The sequence below is a fragment of the Oncorhynchus keta genome, unplaced genomic scaffold (assembly GCF_023373465.1).
Source record: "Oncorhynchus keta strain PuntledgeMale-10-30-2019 unplaced genomic scaffold, Oket_V2 Un_scaffold_22896_pilon_pilon, whole genome shotgun sequence".
Taxonomy (NCBI): Eukaryota; Metazoa; Chordata; class Actinopteri; order Salmoniformes; family Salmonidae; genus Oncorhynchus; species Oncorhynchus keta.
In genome coordinates this window covers 15,001-38,826 of record NW_026290871.1, presented here as the reverse complement: position 1 = coordinate 38,826, position 23,826 = coordinate 15,001, and the positions used below count along the sequence as shown (strand labels likewise).

The following is a 23,826-nucleotide window of genomic DNA, read 5'->3' as shown; positions in this document are numbered from 1 at the left end:
TTTCAGTCTACATCACTCTACTGTAGGCCCTGTTTCAGTCTACATCACTCCACCTACTGTAGGCCCTGTTTCAGTCTACATCACTCCACCTACTGTAGGCCCTGTTTCAGTCTACATCACTCTACCTACTGTAGGCCCTGTTTCAGTCTACATCACTCCACCTACTGTAGGCCCTGTTTCAGTCTACATCACTCCACCTACTGTAGGCCCTGTTTCAGTCTACATCACTCCACCTACTGTAGGCCCTGTTTCAGTCTACATCACTCCACCTACTGTAGGCCCTGTTTCAGTCTACATCACTCCACCTACTGTAGGCCCTGTTTCAGTCTACATCACTCCACCTACTGTAGGCCCTGTTTCAGTCTACATCACTCCACCTACTGTAGGCCCTGTTTCAGTCTACATCACTCCACCTACTGTAGGCCCTGTTTCAGTCTACATCACTCCACCTACTGTAGGCCCTGTTTCAGTCTACATTACTCCACCTACTGTAGGCCCTGTTTCAGTCTACATCACTCCACCTACTGTAGGCCCTGTTTCAGTCTACATCACTCTACCTACTGTAGGCCCTGTTTCAGTCTACATCACTCCACCTACTGTAGGCCCTGTTTCAGTCTACATCACTCCACCTACTGTAGGCCCTGTTTCAGTCTACATCACTCTACCTACTGTAGGCCCTGTTTCAGTCTACATCAACCTACTGTAGGCCCTGTTTCAGTCTCATCACCTACTGTACCCTGTAGGCCCTGTTCAGTCTAGTCTACATCACTCCACCTACTGTAGGCCCTGTTTCAGTCTACATCACTCTACCTACTGTAGGCCCTGTTTCAGTCTACATCACTCCACCTACTGTAGGCCCTGTTTCAGTCTACATCAATCACTCCACCTACTGCAGGCCCTGTTTCAGTCTACATCACTCTACCTACTGTAGGCCCTGTTTCAGTCTACATCACTCTACCTACTGTAGGCCCTGTTTCAGTCTACATTACTCCACCTACTGTAGGCCCTGTTTCAGTCTACATCACTCCACCTACTGTAGGCCCTGTTTCAGTCTACATCACTCCACCTACTGTAGGCCCTGTTTCAGTCTACATCACTCCACCTACTGTAGGCCCTGTTTCAGTCTACATCACTCCACCTACTGTAGGCCCTGTTTCAGTCTACATCACTCTACCTACTGTAGGCCCTGTTTCAGTCTACATCACTCTACCTACTGTAGGCCCTGTTTCAGTCTACATCACCCACCTACTGTAGGCCCTGTTTCAGTCTACATCACTCTACCTACTGTAGGCCCTGTTTCAGTCTACATTACTCCACCTACTGTAGGCCCTGTTTCAGTCTACATTACTCCACCTACTGTAGGCCCTGTTTCAGTCTACATCACTCCACCTACTGTAGGCCCTGTTTCAGTCTACATCACTCTACCTACTGTAGGCCCTGTTTCAGTCTACATCACTCTACCTACTGTAGGCCCTGTTTCAGTCTACATCACTCCACCTACTGTAGGCCCTGTTTCAGTCTACATCACTCCACCTACTGTAGGCCCTGTTTCAGTCTACATCACTCTACCTACTGTAGGCCCTGTTTCAGTCTACATCACTCCACCTACTGTAGGCCCTGTTTCAGTCTACATCACTCTACCTACTGTAGGCCCTGTTTCAGTCTACATCACTCTACCTACTGTAGGCCCTGTTTCAGTCTACATCACTCCACCTACTGTAGGCCCTGTTTCAGTCTACATCACTCTACCTACTGTAGGCCCTGTTTCAGTCTACATCACTCTACCTACTGTAGGCCCTGTTTCAGTCTACATCACTCCACCTACTGTAGGCCCTGTTTCAGTCTACATCACTCCACCTACTGTAGGCCCTGTTTCAGTCTACATCACTCCACCTACTGTAGGCCCTGTTTCAGTCTACATCACTCTACCTACTGTAGGCCCTGTTTCAGTCTACATCACTCCACCTACTGTAGGCCCTGTTTCAGTCTACATCACTCTACCTACTGTAGGCCCTGTTTCAGTCTACATCACTCTACCTACTGTAGGCCCTGTTTCAGTCTACATCACTCCACCTACTGTAGGCCCTGTTTCAGTCTACATCACTCCACCTACTGTAGGCCCTGTTTCAGTCTACATCACTCCACCTACTGTAGGCCCTGTTTCAGTCTACATCACTCTACCTACTGTAGGCCCTGTTTCAGTCTACATCACTCTACCTACTGTAGGCCCTGTTTCAGTCTACATCACTCCACCTACTGTAGGCCCTGTTTCAGTCTACATCTCTACCTACTGTAGGCCCTGTTTCAGTCTACATCACTCACTCCACCTACTGTAGGCCCTGTTTCAGTCTACATCACTCCACCTACTGTAGGCCCTGTTTCAGTCTACATTACTCCACCTACTGTAGGCCCTGTTTCAGTCTACATCACTCCACCTACTGTAGGCCCTGTTTCAGTCTACATTACTCCACCTACTGTAGGCCCTGTTTCAGTCTACATCAACATTACTCCACCTACTGTAGGCCCTGTTTCAGTCTACATCTACATTACTCCACCTACTGTAGGCCCTGTTTCAGTCTACATCTACATTACTCCACCTACTGTAGGCCCTGTTTCAGTCTACATTACTCCACCTACTGTTTCAGTTGTTTGTTTCACCTTTTTAGTAGCCTCAAAGTCATGAAGATGGACAGGACATGTTAGAGAGAAGGAATAAAGAACCGAAAGAAAGAAAGAAGAGAACTGTAACAGTTATCTTAATTCTCCACTAGATGGCGCACGGCTCAGTTATAACCTTTGTCCAAAGCTCTGGCAGCCTGTTTGTGTGCCAGACACAGTGCCCGTACAGGTTTGTGTGCGGGAGGGAGGTTTGCCATGGCGGGGCTGCCTCCAGTGTCCACATTGAGTTCTCGGGGGGGAGGGGGGAGGTAGAGAGAGATTCATCATGATCCGTCTGTTACAGTGTCCAGGTATGTGAATCAGTCGCTCTGTCGGTCTTGGATGTGCTCTCTCCCACTCCTCATTACGCAACGCAGACAGTAGTCCTATTTGTTTCTATAACATTGTATTACTTTTTATAATCTTTTTTTATTTTGAAGTATAAAGATTATAATACATAGAATACATTTTGTGGAGTCTTTAAGAACAGAATATTCAAGTGATAAAAATGGTTTAGCGCGAAAAGAGACTTTATTACAAGCTTGTTGAAGAGACAACTGTCCAACTGCCTGTAATCCTCCCCAACTCCGTTCCAGCATTTACCGATAATCTCTCTTTCTGTCAGGCTTTTTGTTTCCCTCTCTTTTTTATTACCGCATTCTCGGGATGCGGGTGTTCTTATTCGCGGCGACGGTATTTTTCGCGCACGGCTCGAGTCCAGCTCCAAAAAGTGTTCCTCCCAGTGCGACGTGAGCGCGTGTCCTAGTCCGACCTGCCCCAGCGGGTATGTCCCAGACCGGTGCAACTGTTGCCTGGTGTGTTCCCGGGGCGAGGATGAACTCTGTGGCCGGAAAAACGACCGGCCGTGTGGGGAAGGCTTAGAGTGTAGGTCCCCTAACGGTCCTAACAAAGGCCCGTCGGGGAAGCGGAGCTCCAAACGGAGGCTGTGTCAGTGTAAGATGGGGTATAAGGTGTGTGGTAGCGACGGAAAGACGTACGGGAACGTGTGTCGGATGAAGGCCGCCAGCCGGAAAGCTCTTCAGAAGGAAAGGGAGGCCATCACCCAGGCACACAAGGGACCCTGTCCATCAGGTAAATCCTAACCGTTAGCCTATAGCCGAGCTCTCACCCAGGGCGTTACGTGCGGCCTGAGTTGCGTTTTATTTTATGAGTACCATGGCAGCTCTAAACTGTATTTGAAAACGGCCCTGTCCATATGTAAAGCCCTTGGCCAGAGCTAGCATATACAGTGCATTGGGAAGGTCCTCAGACACCTTAACTTTTTACACATTTTGTTACGTTACAGCCTTATTCTAAAATGTATTAAATTCTACACACAATACCATATAATGACAAAGCAAAAACAGGTTTTTAGACATTTTTGCTAACTAATAAACTCTGCAAAAGTGTCCTCTCACTGTCACCTGTGTTTATTTTCAGTAAACTTAACATGTGTAAATATTTGTATGGACATAAGATTCAACAACTGAGACATAATCTGAACAAGTTCCACAGACATGTGACTAACAGAAGTGGAAGAATGTGTCCCTGAACAAAGAGGGGGGGGTCAAAATCAAAAGTAACAGTCAATATCTGGTGGCCACCAGCTGCATTAAGTACTGCAGTGCTCCTCCTCATGGACTGCACCGGATTTGTTGTTCTTGTTGTTACCCCACTCTTCCACCAAGGCACCTGCAAGGTCCCGGACATTTCTGGGGGGTAATGGCCCTAGTCCTCACCCTCCGATCCAACAGGTCCCGGACATTTCTGGGGGGTAATGGCCCTATTCCTCACCCTCCGATCCAACAGGTCCCAGACATTTCTGGGGGGTAATGGCCCTAGTCCTCACCCTCCGATCCAACAGGTCCCGGACATTTCTGGGGGGTGATGGCCCTAGTCCTCACCCTCCGATCCAACAGGTCCCGGACATTTCTGGGGGGTAATGGCCCTATTCCTCACCCTCCGATCCAACAGGTCCCAGACATTTCTGGGGGGTAATGGCCCTAGTCCTCACCCTCCGATCCAACAGGTCCCGGACATTTCTGGGGGGTGATGGCCCTAGTCCTCACCCTCCGATCCAACAGGTCCCGGACATTTCTGGGGGGTAATGGCCCTAGTCCTCACCCTCCGATCCAACAGGTCCCGGACATTTCTGGGGGGTAATGGCCCTAGTCCTCACCCTCCGATCCAACAGGTCCCGGACATTTCTGGGGGGTAATGGCCCTAGTCCTCACCCTCCGATCCAACAGGTCCCGGACATTTCTGGGGGTAATGGCCCTAGTCCTCACCCTCCGATCCAACAGGTCCCGGACATTTCTGGGGGGTAATGGCCCTAGTCCTCACCCTCCGATCCAACAGGTCCCGGACATTTCTGGGGGGTAATGGCCCTAGTCCTCACCCTCCGATCCAACAGGTCCCGGACATTTCTGGGGGGTGATGGCCCTAGTCCTCACCCTCCGATCCAACAGGTCCCGGACATTTCTGGGGGGTAATGGCCCTAGTCCTCACCCTCCGATCCAACAGGTCCCGGACATTTCTGGGGGGTGATGGCCCTAGTCCTCACCCTCCGATCCAACAGGTCCCAGACATTTCTGGGGGGTAATGGCCCTAGTCCTCACCCTCCGATCCAACAGGTCCCGGACATTTCTGGGGGGTAATGGCCCTAGTCCTCACCCTCCGATCCAACAGGTCCCAGACATTTCTGGGGGGGAATGGCCTCTAGTCCTCACCCTCCGATCCAACAGGTCCCGGACGTGCTCAATGAGATTGAGATCCGGGCTCGTCGCTGGCCATGGCAGAACACTGACATTCCTGTCTAGCAGGAAATCACCCACAGAATGAGCAGTATGGCTGGTGGCATTGTCATGCTGGAGGGTCATGTCAGGATGAGCCTGCAGGAAGGGTAACACATGAGGGAGGAGGATGTCTTCCCTGTAATGCACAGCGTTGAGATTGCCTGCAATGACAAGCTCAGTCCGATGATGCTGTAACACATCGCCCCAGACCATGACGGACGCTCCACCACCAAATCAACACTCATTCCTTTGATGATCAACGCGAATCCGACCATCACCCTTAGTGAGACAAAACCGCGACTCGTCAGGGAAGAGCACTTTTTGCCAGTCCTGTTTGGTACGGTGGTGGTGGTGATGTCTGGTGAGGACCTGCCTTACAACAGGCCTACAAGCCCTCAGTCCAGCCTCTCTCAGCCTATTGTGGACAATCTGAGCACTGCTGGAGGGATTGTGCATTCCTGGTGTAACTCGGGCAGTTGTTGTTGCCATCCTGTACCTGTCCCACAGGTGTGATGTTTGGATGTACCGATCCTGTGCAGGTGTTGTTACACGTGGTTTGCCACTGCGAAGACGATCAGCTGTCCATCCTGTCTCCGTGTACCGCTGTCTTAGGCGTCTCACAGTACAGACATGCAGTTTATTTCCCTGGCCACATCTGCAGTCCTCATGCCTCCTTTCAGCATACCTAAGGCACGGTCACGAAGATGAGCAGGGACCCTGGGCATCTTTCTTTTGGTGTTTTTTAGAGTCAGTAGAAAGGCCTCTTTATAGTGTCCTAAGTTTTCATAACTGTGACCTTAATTGCCTACCGTCTGTAAGCTGTTAGTGTCTTAACGACTGTTCCACAGGTGCATGTTCATTAATTGTTTATGGTTTTTGAACAAGCAGTGTTTATAATGAAGATCTGTGAAGTTATTTTGATTTTTACTAACTTTCTTTGAAAGGGTCCTGAAAAAGGGACATTTCTTTTTTTTTTGCTGAGTTTATTACATTTACATAAGTATTCAGACCCTTTACTATGTACTTTGTTGAAGAACCTTTGGCAGCGATTACAGCCTCGAGTCTTCTCTGGTATAACGCTACAAGCTTGGCACACCTGTATTTGGGGAGTTTCTCCCATTCTTTTCTGCAGATCATTCAAGATCTGTCAGGTTGGATGGGGAGCGTCACTGCACAGCTATTTTCAGGTCTCTCCAGAGATGTTCCATCAGGCTCTCTAGCTGATGTCAAGGACATTCAGAGACTTGTGTCGAAGCCACTCCTGCGTTGTCTTGGATGTGTGCTAAGAGTCGTTGTCCTGTTGGAAGGTGAACCTTCACCCCAGTCTGAGGTCCTGAGCGCTCTGGAGCCGGTTTTCATCAAAGATCTCTCTGTACTTTGCTCTGTTCATCTTTCCCTCGATCCTGATTAGTCTCTCAGTCCCTTTTGCTGAAAAACATCCCTAAATCATGATGCTGCCACCACCATGCTTCACTGTAGGGATGGTGCCAGGTGTCCTCCAGACATGATGCTGCCACCACCATGCTTCACTGTAGGGATGGTGCCAGGTGTCCTCCAGACATGATGCTGCCACCACCATGCTTCACTGTAGGGATGGTGCCAGGTGTCCTCCAGACATGATGCTGCCACCACCATGCTTCACTGTAGGGATGGTGCCAGGTGTCCTCCAGACATGATGCTGCCACCACCATGCTTCACTGTAGGGATGGTGCCAGGTGTCCTCCAGACATGATGCTGCCACCACCATGCTTCACTGTAGGGATGGTGCCAGGTGTCCTCCAGACATGATGCTGCCACCACCATGCTTCACTGTAGGGATGGTGCCAGGTGTCCTCCAGACCTGACGCTTGGTTTCATCAGACCAGAGAATCTTGTTTCTCATGGTCTGAGAGTCCCTTAGGTGCCTTTTGGCAAACTCCAGGTGGGCTGTCATGTGCCTTTTTTGAGGAGTGGCTTCTGTCTGGCCACTTTACCATAAAGAACTGGTTGGTGGAGTGCTGCAGAGATGGTTGCCCTTCTGGAAGGTTCTCCCATCTCCACAGAGGAACTCTGAAGCTCTGTCAGAGTGACCATCGGGTTCTTGGTCATCTCCCTGGCCAAGGCCCTTCTCCCCCGATTGCTCAGTTTGGTGTTTGAGTCTTAGTGGGTAAAAACTTCTTCCTATAAGTTATAACAATAAATTGGCCTAAAGTTAAAGAACTAATACAATAAACTAGTTATACCAGTTATAGGACTATAACAATAAACTAGTCTACAGTTATACTATAACAATAAACTAGTCTACAGTTATACTATAACAATAAACTAGTCTACAGTTATACTATAACAATAAACTAGTCTACAGTTAGACTATAACAATAAACTAGTCTACAGTTAGACTATAACAATAAACTAGTCTACAGTTATAGGACTATAACAATAAACTAGTCTACAGTTATACTATAACAATAAACTAGTCTACAGTTATACTATAACAATAAACTAGTCTACAGTTATAGGACTATAACAATAAACTAGTCTACAGTTATAGGACTATAACAATAAACTAGTCTACAGTTATACTATAACAATAAACTAGTCTACAGTTATAGGACTATAACAATAAACTAGTCTACAGTTATAGGACTATAACAATAAACTAGTCTACAGTTATAGGACTATAACAATAAACTAGTCTACAGTTATACTATAACAATAAACTAGTCTACAGTTATAGGACTATAACAATAAACTAGTCTACAGTTATACTATAACAATAAACTAGTCTACAGTTATAGGACTATAACAATAAACTAGTCTACAGTTATACTATAACAATAAACTAGTCTACAGTTATACTATAACAATAAACTAGTCTACAGTTATACTATAACAATAAACTAGTCTACAGTTATAGGACTATAACAATAAACTAGTCTACAGTTAGACTATAACAATAAACTAGTCTACAGTTATAGGTTACTATAACAATAAACTAGTCTACAGTTATACTATAACAATAAACTAGTCTACAGTTATACTATAACAATAAACTAGTCTACAGTTATAGGACTATAACAATAAACTAGTCTACAGTTATAGGACTATAACAATAAACTAGTCTACAGTTATACTACTATAACAATAAACTAGTCTACAGTTATACTATAACAATAAACTAGTCTACAGTTATAGGACTATAACAATAAACTAGTCTACAGTTATACTATAACAATAAACTAGGACAATAAACTAGTCTACAGTTATAGGACTATAACAATAAACTAGTCTACAGTTATACTATAACAATAAACTAGGTTATACTATAACAATAAACTAGTCTACAGTTATACTATAACAATAAACTAGTCTACAGTTATATAACAATAAACTAGTCTACAGTTATAGGACTATAACAATAAACTAGTCTACTAGTTAATAAACTAGTCTACAGTTATACTATAACAATAAACTAGTCTACAGTTATAGGACTATAACAATAAACTAGTCTACAGTTATACTATAACAATAAACTAGTCTACAGTTAGACTATAACAATAAACTAGTCTACAGTTATAGGACTATAACAATAAACTAGTCTACAGTTATAGGACTATAACAATAAACTAGTCTACAGTTATAGGACTATAACAATAAACTAGTCTACAGTTATAGGACTATAACAATAAACTAGTCTACAGTTATACTATAACAATAAACTAGTCTACAGTTATAGGACTATAACAATAAACTAGTCTACAGTTATAGGACTATAACAATAAACTAGTCTACAGTTATAGGACTATAACAATAAACTAGTCTACAGTTATAGGACTATAACAATAAACTAGTCTACAGTTATAGGACTATAACAATAAACTAGTCTACAGTTATAGGACTATAACAATAAACTAGTCTACAGTTATAGGACTATAACAATAAACTAGTCTACAGTTATAGGACTATAACAATAAACTAGTCTACAGTTATAGGACTATAACAATAAACTAGTCTACAGTTATACTATAACAATAAACTAGTCTACAGTTATACTATAACAATAAACTAGTCTACAGTTATACTATAACAATAAACTAGTCTACAGTTATAGGACTATAACAATAAACTAGTCTACAGTTATAGGACTATAACAATAAACTAGTCTACAGTTATATAACAATAAACTAGTCTACAGTTATAGGACTATAACAATAAACTAGTCTACAGTTATATAACTATAACAATAAACTAGTCTACAGTTATAGGACTATAATAAACTAAATAACAATAAACTAGTCTACAGTTATAGGACTATAACAATAAACTAGTCTACAGTTATAGGACTATAACAATAAACTAGTCTACAGTTATAGGACTATAACAATAAACTAGTCTACAGTTATAGGACTATAACAATAAACTAGTCTACAGTTATAGGACTATAACTATAACAATAAACTAGTCTACAGTTATACTATAACAATAAACTAGTCTACAGTTATAGGACTATAACAATAAACTAGTCTACAGTTATACTATAACAATAAACTAGTCTACAGTTATACTATAACAATAAACTAGTCTACAGTTATACTATAACAATAAACTAGTCTACAGTTATAGGACTATAACAATAAACTACAGTTATAGGACTACAATAAACTAGTCTACAGTTATAGGACTATAACAATAAACTAGTCTACAGTTATACTATAACAATAAACTAGTCTACAGTTATACTATAACAATAAACTAGTCTACAGTTATAGACTATAACAATAAACTAGTCTACAGTTATACTATAACAATAAACTAGTCTACAGTTATACTATAACAATAAACTAGTCTACAGTTATACTATAACAATAAACTAGTCTACAGTTATAGGACTATAACAATAAACTAGTCTACAGTTATAAACTACTATAACAATAAACTAGTCTACAGTTATACTATAACAATAAACTAGTCTACAGTTATAGGACTATAACAATAAACTAGTCTACAGTTATACTATAACAATAAACTAGTCTACAGTTATACTATAACAATAAACTAGTCTACAGTTATACTATAACAATAAACTAGTCTACAGTTATAGGACTATAACAATAAACTAGTCTACAGTTATACTATAACAATAAACTAGTCTACAGTTATAGGACTAGTCTATAACAATAAACTAGTCTACAGTTATAGGACTATAACAATAAACTAGTCTTATAGGACTACAGTTATAGGACTATAACAATAAACTAGTCTACAGTTATAGGACTATAACAATAAAACAATAAACTAGTCTACAGTTATAGGACTATAACAATAAACTAGTCTACAGTTATAGGACTATAACAATAAACTAGTCTACAGTTATACTATAACAATAAACTAGTCTACAGTTATACTATAACAATAAACTAGTCTACAGTTAGACTATAACAATAAACTAGTCTACAGTTATAGGACTATAACAATAAACTAGTCTACAGTTATACTATAACAATAAACTAGTCTACAGTTATACTATAACAATAAACTAGTCTACAGTTATAGGACTATAACAATAAACTAGTCTACAGTTATAGGACTATAACAATAAACTAGTCTACAGTTATACTATAACAATAAACTAGTCTACAGTTATAGGACTATAACAATAAACTAGTCTACAGTTATAGTCTACAGTTATACTATAACAATAAACTAGTCTACAGTTATAGGACTATAACAATAAACTAGTCTACAGTTATAGGACTATAACAATAAACTAGTCTACAGTTATAGGACTATAACAATAAACTAGTCTACAGTTATAGGACTATAACAATAAACTAGTCTACAGTTATACTATAACAATAAACTAGTCTACAGTTATAGGACTATAACAATAAACTAGTCTACAGTTATAGGACTATAACAATAAACTAGTCTACAGTTATAGGACTATAACAATAAACTAGTCTACAGTTATACTATAACAATAAACTAGTCTACAGTTATAGGACTATAACAATAAACTAGTCTACAGTTATAGGACTATAACAATAAACTAGTCTACAGTTATAGGACTATAACAATAAACTAGTCTACAGTTATAGGACTATAACAATAAACTAGTCTACAGTTATAGGACTATAACAATAAACTAGTCTACAGTTATAGGACTATAACAATAAACTAGTCTACAGTTATACTATAACAATAAACTAGTCTACAGTTATAGGACTATAACAATAAACTAGTCTACAGTTATAGGACTATAAACTAGTCTACAGTAACAACAATAAACTAGTCTACAGTTATAGGACTATAACAATAAACTAGTCTACAGTTATACTATAACAATAAACTAGTCTACAGTTATACTATAACAATAAACTAGTCTACTATAACAATAAACTAGTCTACAGTTATAGGACTATAACAATAAACTAGTCTACAGTTATACTATAACAATAAACTAGTCTACAGTTATAGGACTATAACAATAAACTAGTCTACAGTTATACTATAACAATAAACTAGTCTACAGTTATATAACAATAAACAATAAACTAGTCTACAGTTAACTATAACAATAAACTAGTCTACAGTTATAGGACTATAACAATAAACTAGTCTAGTTATAGGACTATAACAATAAACTAGTCTACAGTTATACTATAACAATAAACTAGTCTACAGTTATAGGACTATAACAATAAACTAGTCTACAGTTATAGGACTATAACAATAAACTAGTCTACAGTTATAGGACTATAACAATAAACTAGTCTACAGTTATAGGACTATAACAATAAACTAGTCTACAGTTATAGGACTATAACAATAAACTAGTCTACAGTTATTATAGGACTATAACAATAAACTAGTCTACAGTTATAGGACTATAACAATAAACTAGTCTACAGTTATACTATAACAATAAACTAGTCTACAGTTATAGGACTATAACAATAAACTAGTCTACAGTTATACTATAACAATAAACTAGTCTACAGTTATACTATAACAATAAACTAGTCTACAGTTATACTATAACAATAAACTAGTCTACAGTATAACAATAAACTAGTCTACAGTTATACTATAACAATAAACTAGTCTACAGTTATAGGACTATAACAATAAACTAGTCTACAGTTATAGGACTATAACAATAAACTAGTCTACAGTTATACTATAACAATAAACTAGTCTACAGTTATAGGACTATAACAATAAACTAGTCTACAGTTATAGGACTATAACAATAAACTAGTCTACAGTTATACTATAACAATAAACTAGTCTACAGTTATACTATAACAATAAACTAGTCTACAGTTATAGGACTATAACAATAAACTAGTCTACAGTTATACTATAACAATAAACTAGTCTACAGTTATAGACTATAACAATAAACTAGTCTACAGTTATACTATAACAATAAACTAGTCTACAGTTATAGGACTATAACAATAAACTAGTCTACAGTTATACTATAACAATAAACTAGTCTACAGTTATACTATAACAATAAACTAGTCTACAGTTATACTATAACAATAAACTAGACTATAACAATAAACTAGTCTACAGTTATAGGACTATAACAATAAACTAGTCTACAGTTATACTATAACAATAAACTAGTCTACAGTTATAGGACTATAACAATAAACTAGTCTACAGTTATAGGACTATAACAATAAACTAGTCTACAGTTATAGGACTATAACAATAAACTAGTCTACAGTTATAGGACTATAACAATAAACTAGTCTACAGTTATAGGACTATAACAATAAACTAGTCTACAGTTAGACTATAACAATAAACTAGTCTACAGTTATAGGACTATAACAATAAACTAGTCTACAGTTATAGGACTATAACAATAAACTAGTCTACAGTTATACTATAACAATAAACTAGTCTACAGTTATAGGACTATAACAATAAACTAGTCTACAGTTATACTATAACAATAAACTAGTCTACAGTTATAGGACTATAACAATAAACTAGTCTACAGTTATACTATAACAATAAACTAGTCTACAGTTATACTATAACAATAAACTAGTCTACAGTTATAGGACTATAACAATAAACTAGTCTACAGTTATAGGACTATAACAATAAACTAGTCTACAGTTATACTATAACAATAAACTAGTCTACAGTTATACTATAACAATAAACTAGTCTACAGTTATAGGACTATAACAATAAACTAGTCTACAGTTATACTATAACAATAAACTAGTCTACAGTTATAGGACTATAACAATAAACTAGTCTACAGTTATACTATAACAATAAACTAGTCTACAGTTATAGGACTATAACAATAAACTAGTCTACAGTTATAGGACTATAACAATAAACTAGTCTACAGTTATAGGACTATAACAATAAACTAGTCTACAGTTATAGGACTATAACAATAAACTAGTCTACAGTTATAGGACTATAACAATAAACTAGTCTACAGTTATAGGACTATAACAATAAACTAGTCTACAGTTATAGGACTATAACAATAAACTAGTCTACAGTTATACTATAACAATAAACTAGTCTACAGTTATAGGACTATAACAATAAACTAGTCTACAGTTATAGGACTATAACAATAAACTAGTCTACAGTTATAGGACTATAACAATAAACTAGTCTACAGTTATAGGACTATAACAATAAACTAGTCTACAGTTATACTATAACAATAAACTAGTCTACAGTTATACTATAACAATAAACTAGTCTACAGTTATACTATAACAATAAACTAGTCTACAGTTATACTATAACAATAAACTAGTCTACAGTTATACTATAACAATAAACTAGTCTACAGTTATAGGACTATAACAATAAACTAGTCTACAGTTATAGGACTATAACAATAAACTAGTCTACAGTTATAGGACTATAACAATAAACTAGTCTACAGTTATAGGACTATAACAATAAACTAGTCTACAGTTATAGGACTATAACAATAAACTAGTCTACAGTTATAGGACTATAACAATAAACTAGTCTACAGTTATACTATAACAATAAACTAGTCTACAGTTATACTATAACAATAAACTAGTCTACAGTTATACTATAACAATAAACTAGTCTACAGTTATAGGACTATAACAATAAACTAGTCTACAGTTATACTATAACAATAAACTAGTCTACAGTTATAGGACTATAACAATAAACTAGTCTACAGTTATACTATAACAATAAACTAGTCTACAGTTATACTATAACAATAAACTAGTCTACAGTTATAGGACTATAACAATAAACTAGTCTACAGTTATACTATAACAATAAACTAGTCTACAGTTATAGGACTATAACAATAAACTAGTCTACAGTTATAGGACTATAACAATAAACTAGTCTACAGTTATACTATAACAATAAACTAGTCTACAGTTATAGGACTATAACAATAAAACTAAACTAGTCTACAGTTATAGGACTATAACAATAAACTAGTCTACAGTTATAGGACTATAACAATAAACTAGTCTACAGTTATACTACAACAATAAACTAGTCTACAGTTATACTACAACAATAAACTAGTCTACAGTTATAGGACTATAACAATAAACTAGTCTACAGTTATACTATAACAATAAACTAGTCTACAGTTATACTATAACAATAAACTAGTCTACAGTTATAGGACTATAACAATAAACTAGTCTACAGTTATAGGACTATAACAATAAACTAGTCTACAGTTATACTATAACAATAAACTAGTCTACAGTTATACTATAACAATAAACTAGTCTACAGTTATAGGACTATAACAATAAACTAGTCTACAGTTATAGGACTATAACAATAAACTAGTCTACAGTTATACTATAACAATAAACTAGTCTACAGTTATACTATAACAATAAACTAGTCTACAGTTATAGGACTATAACAATAAACTAGTCTACAGTTATAGGACTATAACAATAAACTAGTCTACAGTTATACTATAACAATAAACTAGTCTACAGTTATAGGACTATAACAATAAACTAGTCTACAGTTATACTATAACAATAAACTAGTCTACAGTTATAGGACTATAACAATAAACTAGTCTACAGTTATACTATAACAATAAACTAGTCTACAGTTATACTATAACAATAAACTAGTCTACAGTTATACTATAACAATAAACTAGTCTACAGTTATACTATAACAATAAACTAGTCTACAGTTATAGGACTATAACAATAAACTAGTCTACAGTTATAGGACTATAACAATAAACTAGTCTACAGTTATAGGACTATAACAATAAACTAGTCTACAGTTATAGGACTATAACAATAAACTAGTCTACAGTTATACTATAACAATAAACTAGTCTACAGTTATAGGACTATAACAATAAACTAGTCTACAGTTATACTATAACAATAAACTAGTCTACAGTTATAGGACTATAACAATAAACTAGTCTACAGTTATACTATAACAATAAACTAGTCTACAGTTATAGGACTATAACAATAAACTAGTCTACAGTTATAGGACTATAACAATAAACTAGTCTACAGTTATACTATAACAATAAACTAGTCTACAGTTATAGGACTATAACAATAAACTAGTCTACAGTTATAGGACTATAACAATAAACTAGTCTACAGTTATAGGACTATAACAATAAACTAGTCTACAGTTATAGGACTATAACAATAAACTAGTCTACAGTTATACTATAACAATAAACTAGTCTACAGTTATAGGACTATAACAATAAACTAGTCTACAGTTATACTATAACAATAAACTAGTCTACAGTTATACTATAACAATAAACTAGTCTACAGTTATACTATAACAATAAACTAGTCTACAGTTATACTATAACAATAAACTAGTCTACAGTTATACTATAACAATAAACTAGTCTACAGTTATAGGACTATAACAATAAACTAGTCTACAGTTATAGGACTATAACAATAAACTAGTCTACAGTTATAGGACTATAACAATAAACTAGTCTACAGTTATACTATAACAATAAACTAGTCTACAGTTAGACTATAACAATAAACTAGTCTACAGTTATACTATAACAATAAACTAGTCTACAGTTATAGGACTATAACAATAAACTAGTCTACAGTTATACTATAACAATAAACTAGTCTACAGTTATAGGACTATAACAATAAACTAGTCTACAGTTATAGGACTATAACAATAAACTAGTCTACAGTTATAGGACTATAACAATAAACTAGTCTACAGTTATAGGACTATAACAATAAACTAGTCTACAGTTATACTATAACAATAAACTAGTCTACAGTTATACTATAACAATAAACTAGTCTACAGTTATAGGACTATAACAATAAACTAGTCTACAGTTATACTATAACAATAAACTAGTCTACAGTTAACAATAAACTATAACAATAAACTAGTCTACAGTTATAGGACTATAACAATAAACTAGTCTACAGTTATACTATAACAATAAACTAGTCTACAGTTATACTATAACAATAAACTAGTCTACAGTTATAGACTATAACAATAAACTAGTCTACAGTTAGACTATAACAATAAACTAGTCTACAGTTATAGGACTATAACAATAAACTAGTCTACAGTTATACTATAACAATAAACTAGTCTACAGTTATACTATAACAATAAACTAGTCTACAGTTATAGGACTATAACAATAAACTAGTCTACAGTTATAGGACTATAACAATAAACTAGTCTACAGTTATAGGACTATAACAATAAACTAGTCTACAGTTATACTATAACAATAAACTAGTCTACAGTTATAGGACTATAACAATAAACTAGTCTACAGTTAGACTATAACAATAAACTAGTCTACAGTTATACTATAACAATAAACTAGTCTACAGTTATATAGGACTATAACAATAAACTAGTCTACAGTTATAGGACTATAACAATAAACTAGTCTACAGTTATAGGACTATAACAATAAACTAGTCTACAGTTAGACTATAACAATAAACTAGTCTACAGTTATAGGACTATAACAATAAACTAGTCTACAGTTATACTATAACAATAAACTAGTCTACAGTTATACTATAACAATAAACTAGTCTACAGTTATAGGACTATAACAATAAACTAGTCTACAGTTATAGGACTATAACAATAAACTAGTCTACAGTTATACTATAACAATAAACTAGTCTACAGTTATACTATAACAATAAACTAGTCTACAGTTATACTATAACAATAAACTAGTCTACAGTTATACTATAACAATAAACTAGTCTACAGTTATACTATAACAATAAACTAGTCTACAGTTATACTATAACAATAAACTAGTCTACAGTTATAGGACTATAACAATAAACTAGTCTACAGTTATACTATAACAATAAACTAGTCTACAGTTATAGGACTATAACAATAAACTAGTCTACAGTTATAGGACTATAACAATAAACTAGTCTACAGTTATACTATAACAATAAACTAGTCTACAGTTATACTATAACAATAAACTAGTCTACAGTTATACTATAACAATAAACTAGTCTACAGTTATAGGACTATAACAATAAACTAGTCTACAGTTATAGGACTATAACAATAAACTAGTCTACAGTTATAGGACTATAACAATAAACTAGTCTACAGTTATACTATAACAATAAACTAGTCTACAGTTATACTATAAACTAGTCTACAGTTATACTATAACAATAAACTAGTCTACAGTTATACTATAACAATAAACTAGTCTACAGTTATACTATAACAATAAACTAGTCTACAGTTAGTAACAATAAACTAGTCTACAGTTAGACTATAACAATAAACTAGTCTACAGTTATACTATAACAATAAACTAGTCTACAGTTATAGGACTATAACAATAAACTAGTCTACAGTTATAGGACTATAACAATAAACTAGTCTACAGTTATAGGACTATAACAATAAACTAGTCTACAGTTATAGGACTATAACAATAAACTAGTCTACAGTTATACTATAACAATAAACTAGTCTACAGTTATACTATAACAATAAACTAGTCTACAGTTATAGGACTATAACAATAAACTAGTCTACAGTTATAGGACTATAACAATAAACTAGTCTACAGTTATACTATAACAATAAACTAGTCTACAGTTATACTATAACAATAAACTAGTCTACAGTTATAGGACTATAACAATAAACTAGTCTACAGTTATAGGACTATAACAATAAACTAGTCTACAGTTATACTACAACAATAAACTAGTCTACAGTTATAGGACTATAACAATAAACTAGTCTACAGTTAGACTATAACAATAAACTAGTCTACAGTTATAGGACTATAACAATAAACTAGTCTACAGTTATAGGACTATAACAATAAACTAGTCTACAGTTAGACTATAACAATAAACTAGTCTACAGTTATAGGACTATAACAATAAACTAGTCTACAGTTAGACTATAACAATAAACTAGTTATACCAGTTATAGGACTATAACAATAAACTAGTCTACAGTTAGACTATAACAATAAACTAGTCTACAGTTATAGGACTATAACAATAAACTAGTCTACAGTTATACTATAACAATAAACTAGTCTACAGTTATAGGACTATAACAATAAACTAGTCTACAGTTATACTATAACAATAAACTAGTCTACAGTTATAGGACTATAACAATAAACTAGTCTACAGTTAGACTATAACAATAAACTAGTCTACAGTTATAGGACTATAACAATAAACTAGTCTACAGTTATAGGACTATAACAATAAACTAGTCTACAGTTATAGGACTATAACAATAAACTAGTCTACAGTTATACTATAACAATAAACTAGTCTACAGTTATAGGACTATAACAATAAACTAGTCTACAGTTATAGGACTATAACAATAAACTAGTCTACAGTTATACTATAACAATAAACTAGTCTACAGTTATACTATAACAATAAACTAGTCTACAGTTAGACTATAACAATAAACTAGTCTACAGTTATACTATAACAATAAACTAGTCTACAGTTATAGGACTATAACAATAAACTAGTCTACAGTTATACTATAACAATAAACTAGTCTACAGTTATAGGACTATAACAATAAACTAGTCTACAGTTATAGGACTATAACAATAAACTAGTCTACAGTTATACTATAACAATAAACTAGTCTACAGTTATACTATAACAATAAACTAGTCTACAGTTATAGGACTATAACAATAAACTAGTCTACAGTTATAGGACTATAACAATAAACTAGTCTACAGTTATAGGACTATAACAATAAACTAGTCTACAGTTATAGGACTATAACAATAAACTAGTCTACAGTTAGACTATAACAATAAACTAGTCTACAGTTATACTATAACAATAAACTAGTCTACAGTTATACTATAACAATAAACTAGTCTACAGTTATAGGACTATAACAATAAACTAGTCTACAGTTATAGGACTATAACAATAAACTAGTCTACAGTTATACTATAACAATAAACTAGTCTACAGTTATAGGACTATAACAATAAACTAGTCTACAGTTATACTATAACAATAAACTAGTCTACAGTTATAGGACTATAACAATAAACTAGTCTACAGTTATACTATAACAATAAACTAGTCTACAGTTATACTATAACAATAAACTAGTCTACAGTTAGACTATAACAATAAACTAGTCTACAGTTATAGGACTATAACAATAAACTAGTCTACAGTTATACTATAACAATAAACTAGTCTACAGTTAGACTATAACAATAAACTAGTCTACAGTTATAAGACTATAACAATAAACTAGTCTACAGTTATAGGACTATAACAATAAACTAGTCTACAGTTATAGGACTATAACAATAAACTAGTCTACAGTTATACTATAACAATAAACTAGTCTACAGTTAGACTATAACAATAAACTAGTCTACAGTTATAGGACTATAACAATAAACTAGTCTACAGTTAGACTATAACAATAAACTAGTCTACAGTTATAGGACTATAACAATAAACTAGTCTACAGTTATAGGACTATAACAATAAACTAGTCTACAGTTATAGGACTATAACAATAAACTAGTCTACAGTTATAGGACTATAACAATAAACTAGTCTACAGTTAGACTATAACAATAAACTAGTCTACAGTTATACTATAACAATAAACTAGTCTACAGTTATACTATAACAATAAACTAGTCTACAGTTATACTATAACAATAAACTAGTCTACAGTTATAGGACTATAACAATAAACTAGTCTACAGTTATAGGACTATAACAATAAACTAGTCTACAGTTATAGGACTATAACAATAAACTAGTCTACAGTTATAGGACTATAACAATAAACTAGTCTACAGTTATAGGACTATAACAATAAACTAGTCTACAGTTATACTATAACAATAAACTAGTCTACAGTTATAGGACTATAACAATAAACTAGTCTACAGTTATACTATAACAATAAACTAGTCTACAGTTATAGGACTATAACAATAAACTAGTCTACAGTTATACTATAACAATAAACTAGTCTACAGTTATAGGACTATAACAATAAACTAGTCTACAGTTATAGGTTATAGGACTATAACAATAAACTAGTCTACAGTTATACTATAACAATAAACTAGTCTACAGTTATAGGACTATAACAATAAACTAGTCTACAGTTATACTATAACAATAAACTAGTCTACAGTTATACTATAACAATAAACTAGTCTACAGTTATAGGACTATAACAATAAACTAGTCTACAGTTATACTATAACAATAAACTAGTCTACAGTTATACTATAACAATAAACTAGTCTACAGTTATACTATAACAATAAACTAGTCTACAGTTATAGGACTATAACAATAAACTAGTCTACAGTTATAGGACTATAACAATAAACTAGTCTACAGTTATACTATAACAATAAACTAGTCTACAGTTATACTATAACAATAAACTAGTCTACAGTTAGACTATAACAATAAACTAGTCTACAGTTATAGGACTATAACAATAAACTAGTCTACAGTTATAGGACTATAACAATAAACTAGTCTACAGTTATAGGACTATAACAATAAACTAGTCTACAGTTATACTATAACAATAAACTAGTCTACAGTTATAGGACTATAACAATAAACTAGTCTACAGTTATAGGACTATAACAATAAACTAGTCTACAGTTATAGGACTATAACAATAAACTAGTCTACAGTTATAGGACTATAACAATAAACTAGTCTACAGTTATAGGACTATAACAATAAACTAGTCTACAGTTATAGGACTATAACAATAAACTAGTCTACAGTTATACTATAACAATAAACTAGTCTACAGTTATACTATAACAATAAACTAGTCTACAGTTATAGGACTATAACAATAAACTAGTCTACAGTTATACTATAACAATAAACTAGTCTACAGTTATAGGACTATAACAATAAACTAGTCTACAGTTATACTATAACAATAAACTAGTCTACAGTTATAGGACTATAACAATAAACTAGTCTACAGTTATACTATAACAATAAACTAGTCTACAGTTATACTATAACAATAAACTAGTCTACAGTTATAGGACTATAACAATAAACTAGTCTACAGTTATACTATAACAATAAACTAGTCTACAGTTATACTATAACAATAAACTAGTCTACAGTTATAGGACTATAACAATAAACTAGTCTACAGTTATAGGACTATAACAATAAACTAGTCTACAGTTATAGGACTATAACAATAAACTAGTCTACAGTTATAGGACTATAACAATAAACTAGTCTACAGTTATACTATAACAATAAACTAGTCTACAGTTATACTATAACAATAAACTAGTCTACAGTTATAGGACTATAACAATAAACTAGTCTACAGTTATACTATAACAATAAACTAGTCTACAGTTATACTATAACAATAAACTAGTCTACAGTTATAGGACTATAACAATAAACTAGTCTACAGTTATACTATAACAATAAACTAGTCTACAGTTATACTATAACAATAAACTAGTCTACAGTTATAGGACTATAACAATAAACTAGTCTACAGTTATACTATAACAATAAACTAGTCTACAGTTATAGGACTATAACAATAAACTAGTCTACAGTTATAGGACTATAACAATAAACTAGTCTACAGTTATACTATAACAATAAACTAGTCTACAGTTATAGGACTATAACAATAAACTAGTCTACAGTTATAGGACTATAACAATAAACTAGTCTACAGTTATACTATAACAATAAACTAGTCTACAGTTATAGGACTATAACAATAAACTAGTCTACAGTTATAGGACTATAACAATAAACTAGTCTACAGTTATACTATAACAATAAACTAGTCTACAGTTATAGGACTATAACAATAAACTAGTCTACAGTTATACTATAACAATAAACTAGTCTACAGTTATAGGACTATAACAATAAACTAGTCTACAGTTATAGGACTATAACAATAAACTAGTCTACAGTTATAGGACTATAACAATAAACTAGTCTACAGTTATACTATAACAATAAACTAGTCTACAGTTATAGGACTATAACAATAAACTAGTCTACAGTTATAGGACTATAACAATAAACTAGTCTACAGTTATACTATAACAATAAACTAGTCTACAGTTATAGGACTATAACAATAAACTAGTCTACAGTTATACTATAACAATAAACTAGTCTACAGTTATAGGACTATAACAATAAACTAGTCTACAGTTATAGGACTATAACAATAAACTAGTCTACAGTTATACTATAACAATAAACTAGTCTACAGTTATAGGACTATAACAATAAACTAGTCTACAGTTATAGGACTATAACAATAAACTAGTCTACAGTTATAGGACTATAACAATAAACTAGTCTACAGTTATAGACTATAACAATAAACTAGTCTACAGTTATAGGACTATAACAATAAACTAGTCTACAGTATAACAATAAACTAGTCTAACTATAACAATAAACTAGTCTACAGTTATACTATAACAATAAACTAGTCTACAGTTATAGGACTATAACAATAAACTAGTCTACAGTTATACTATAACAATAAACTAGTCTACAGTTATAGGACTATAACAATAAACTAGTCTACAGTTATACTATAACAATAAACTAGTCTACAGTTATAGGACTATAACAATAAACTAGTCTACAGTTATAGGACTATAACAATAAACTAGTCTACAGTTATACTATAACAATAAACTAGTCTACAGTTATAGGACTATAACAATAAACTAGTCTACAGTTATACTATAACAATAAACTAGTCTACAGTTATAGGACTA

At 34.0% G+C, this 23,826-nt stretch overlaps 1 pseudogene; it reads left to right on the top strand.

Annotated features, from left to right (window-relative positions):
* The first annotated feature begins 2,816 nt into the window (after positions 1-2,816).
* LOC127928191 (serine protease HTRA3-like) overlaps positions 2,817-23,826 on the top strand; it is a 29,527-nt pseudogene continuing 8,517 nt past the window's right edge.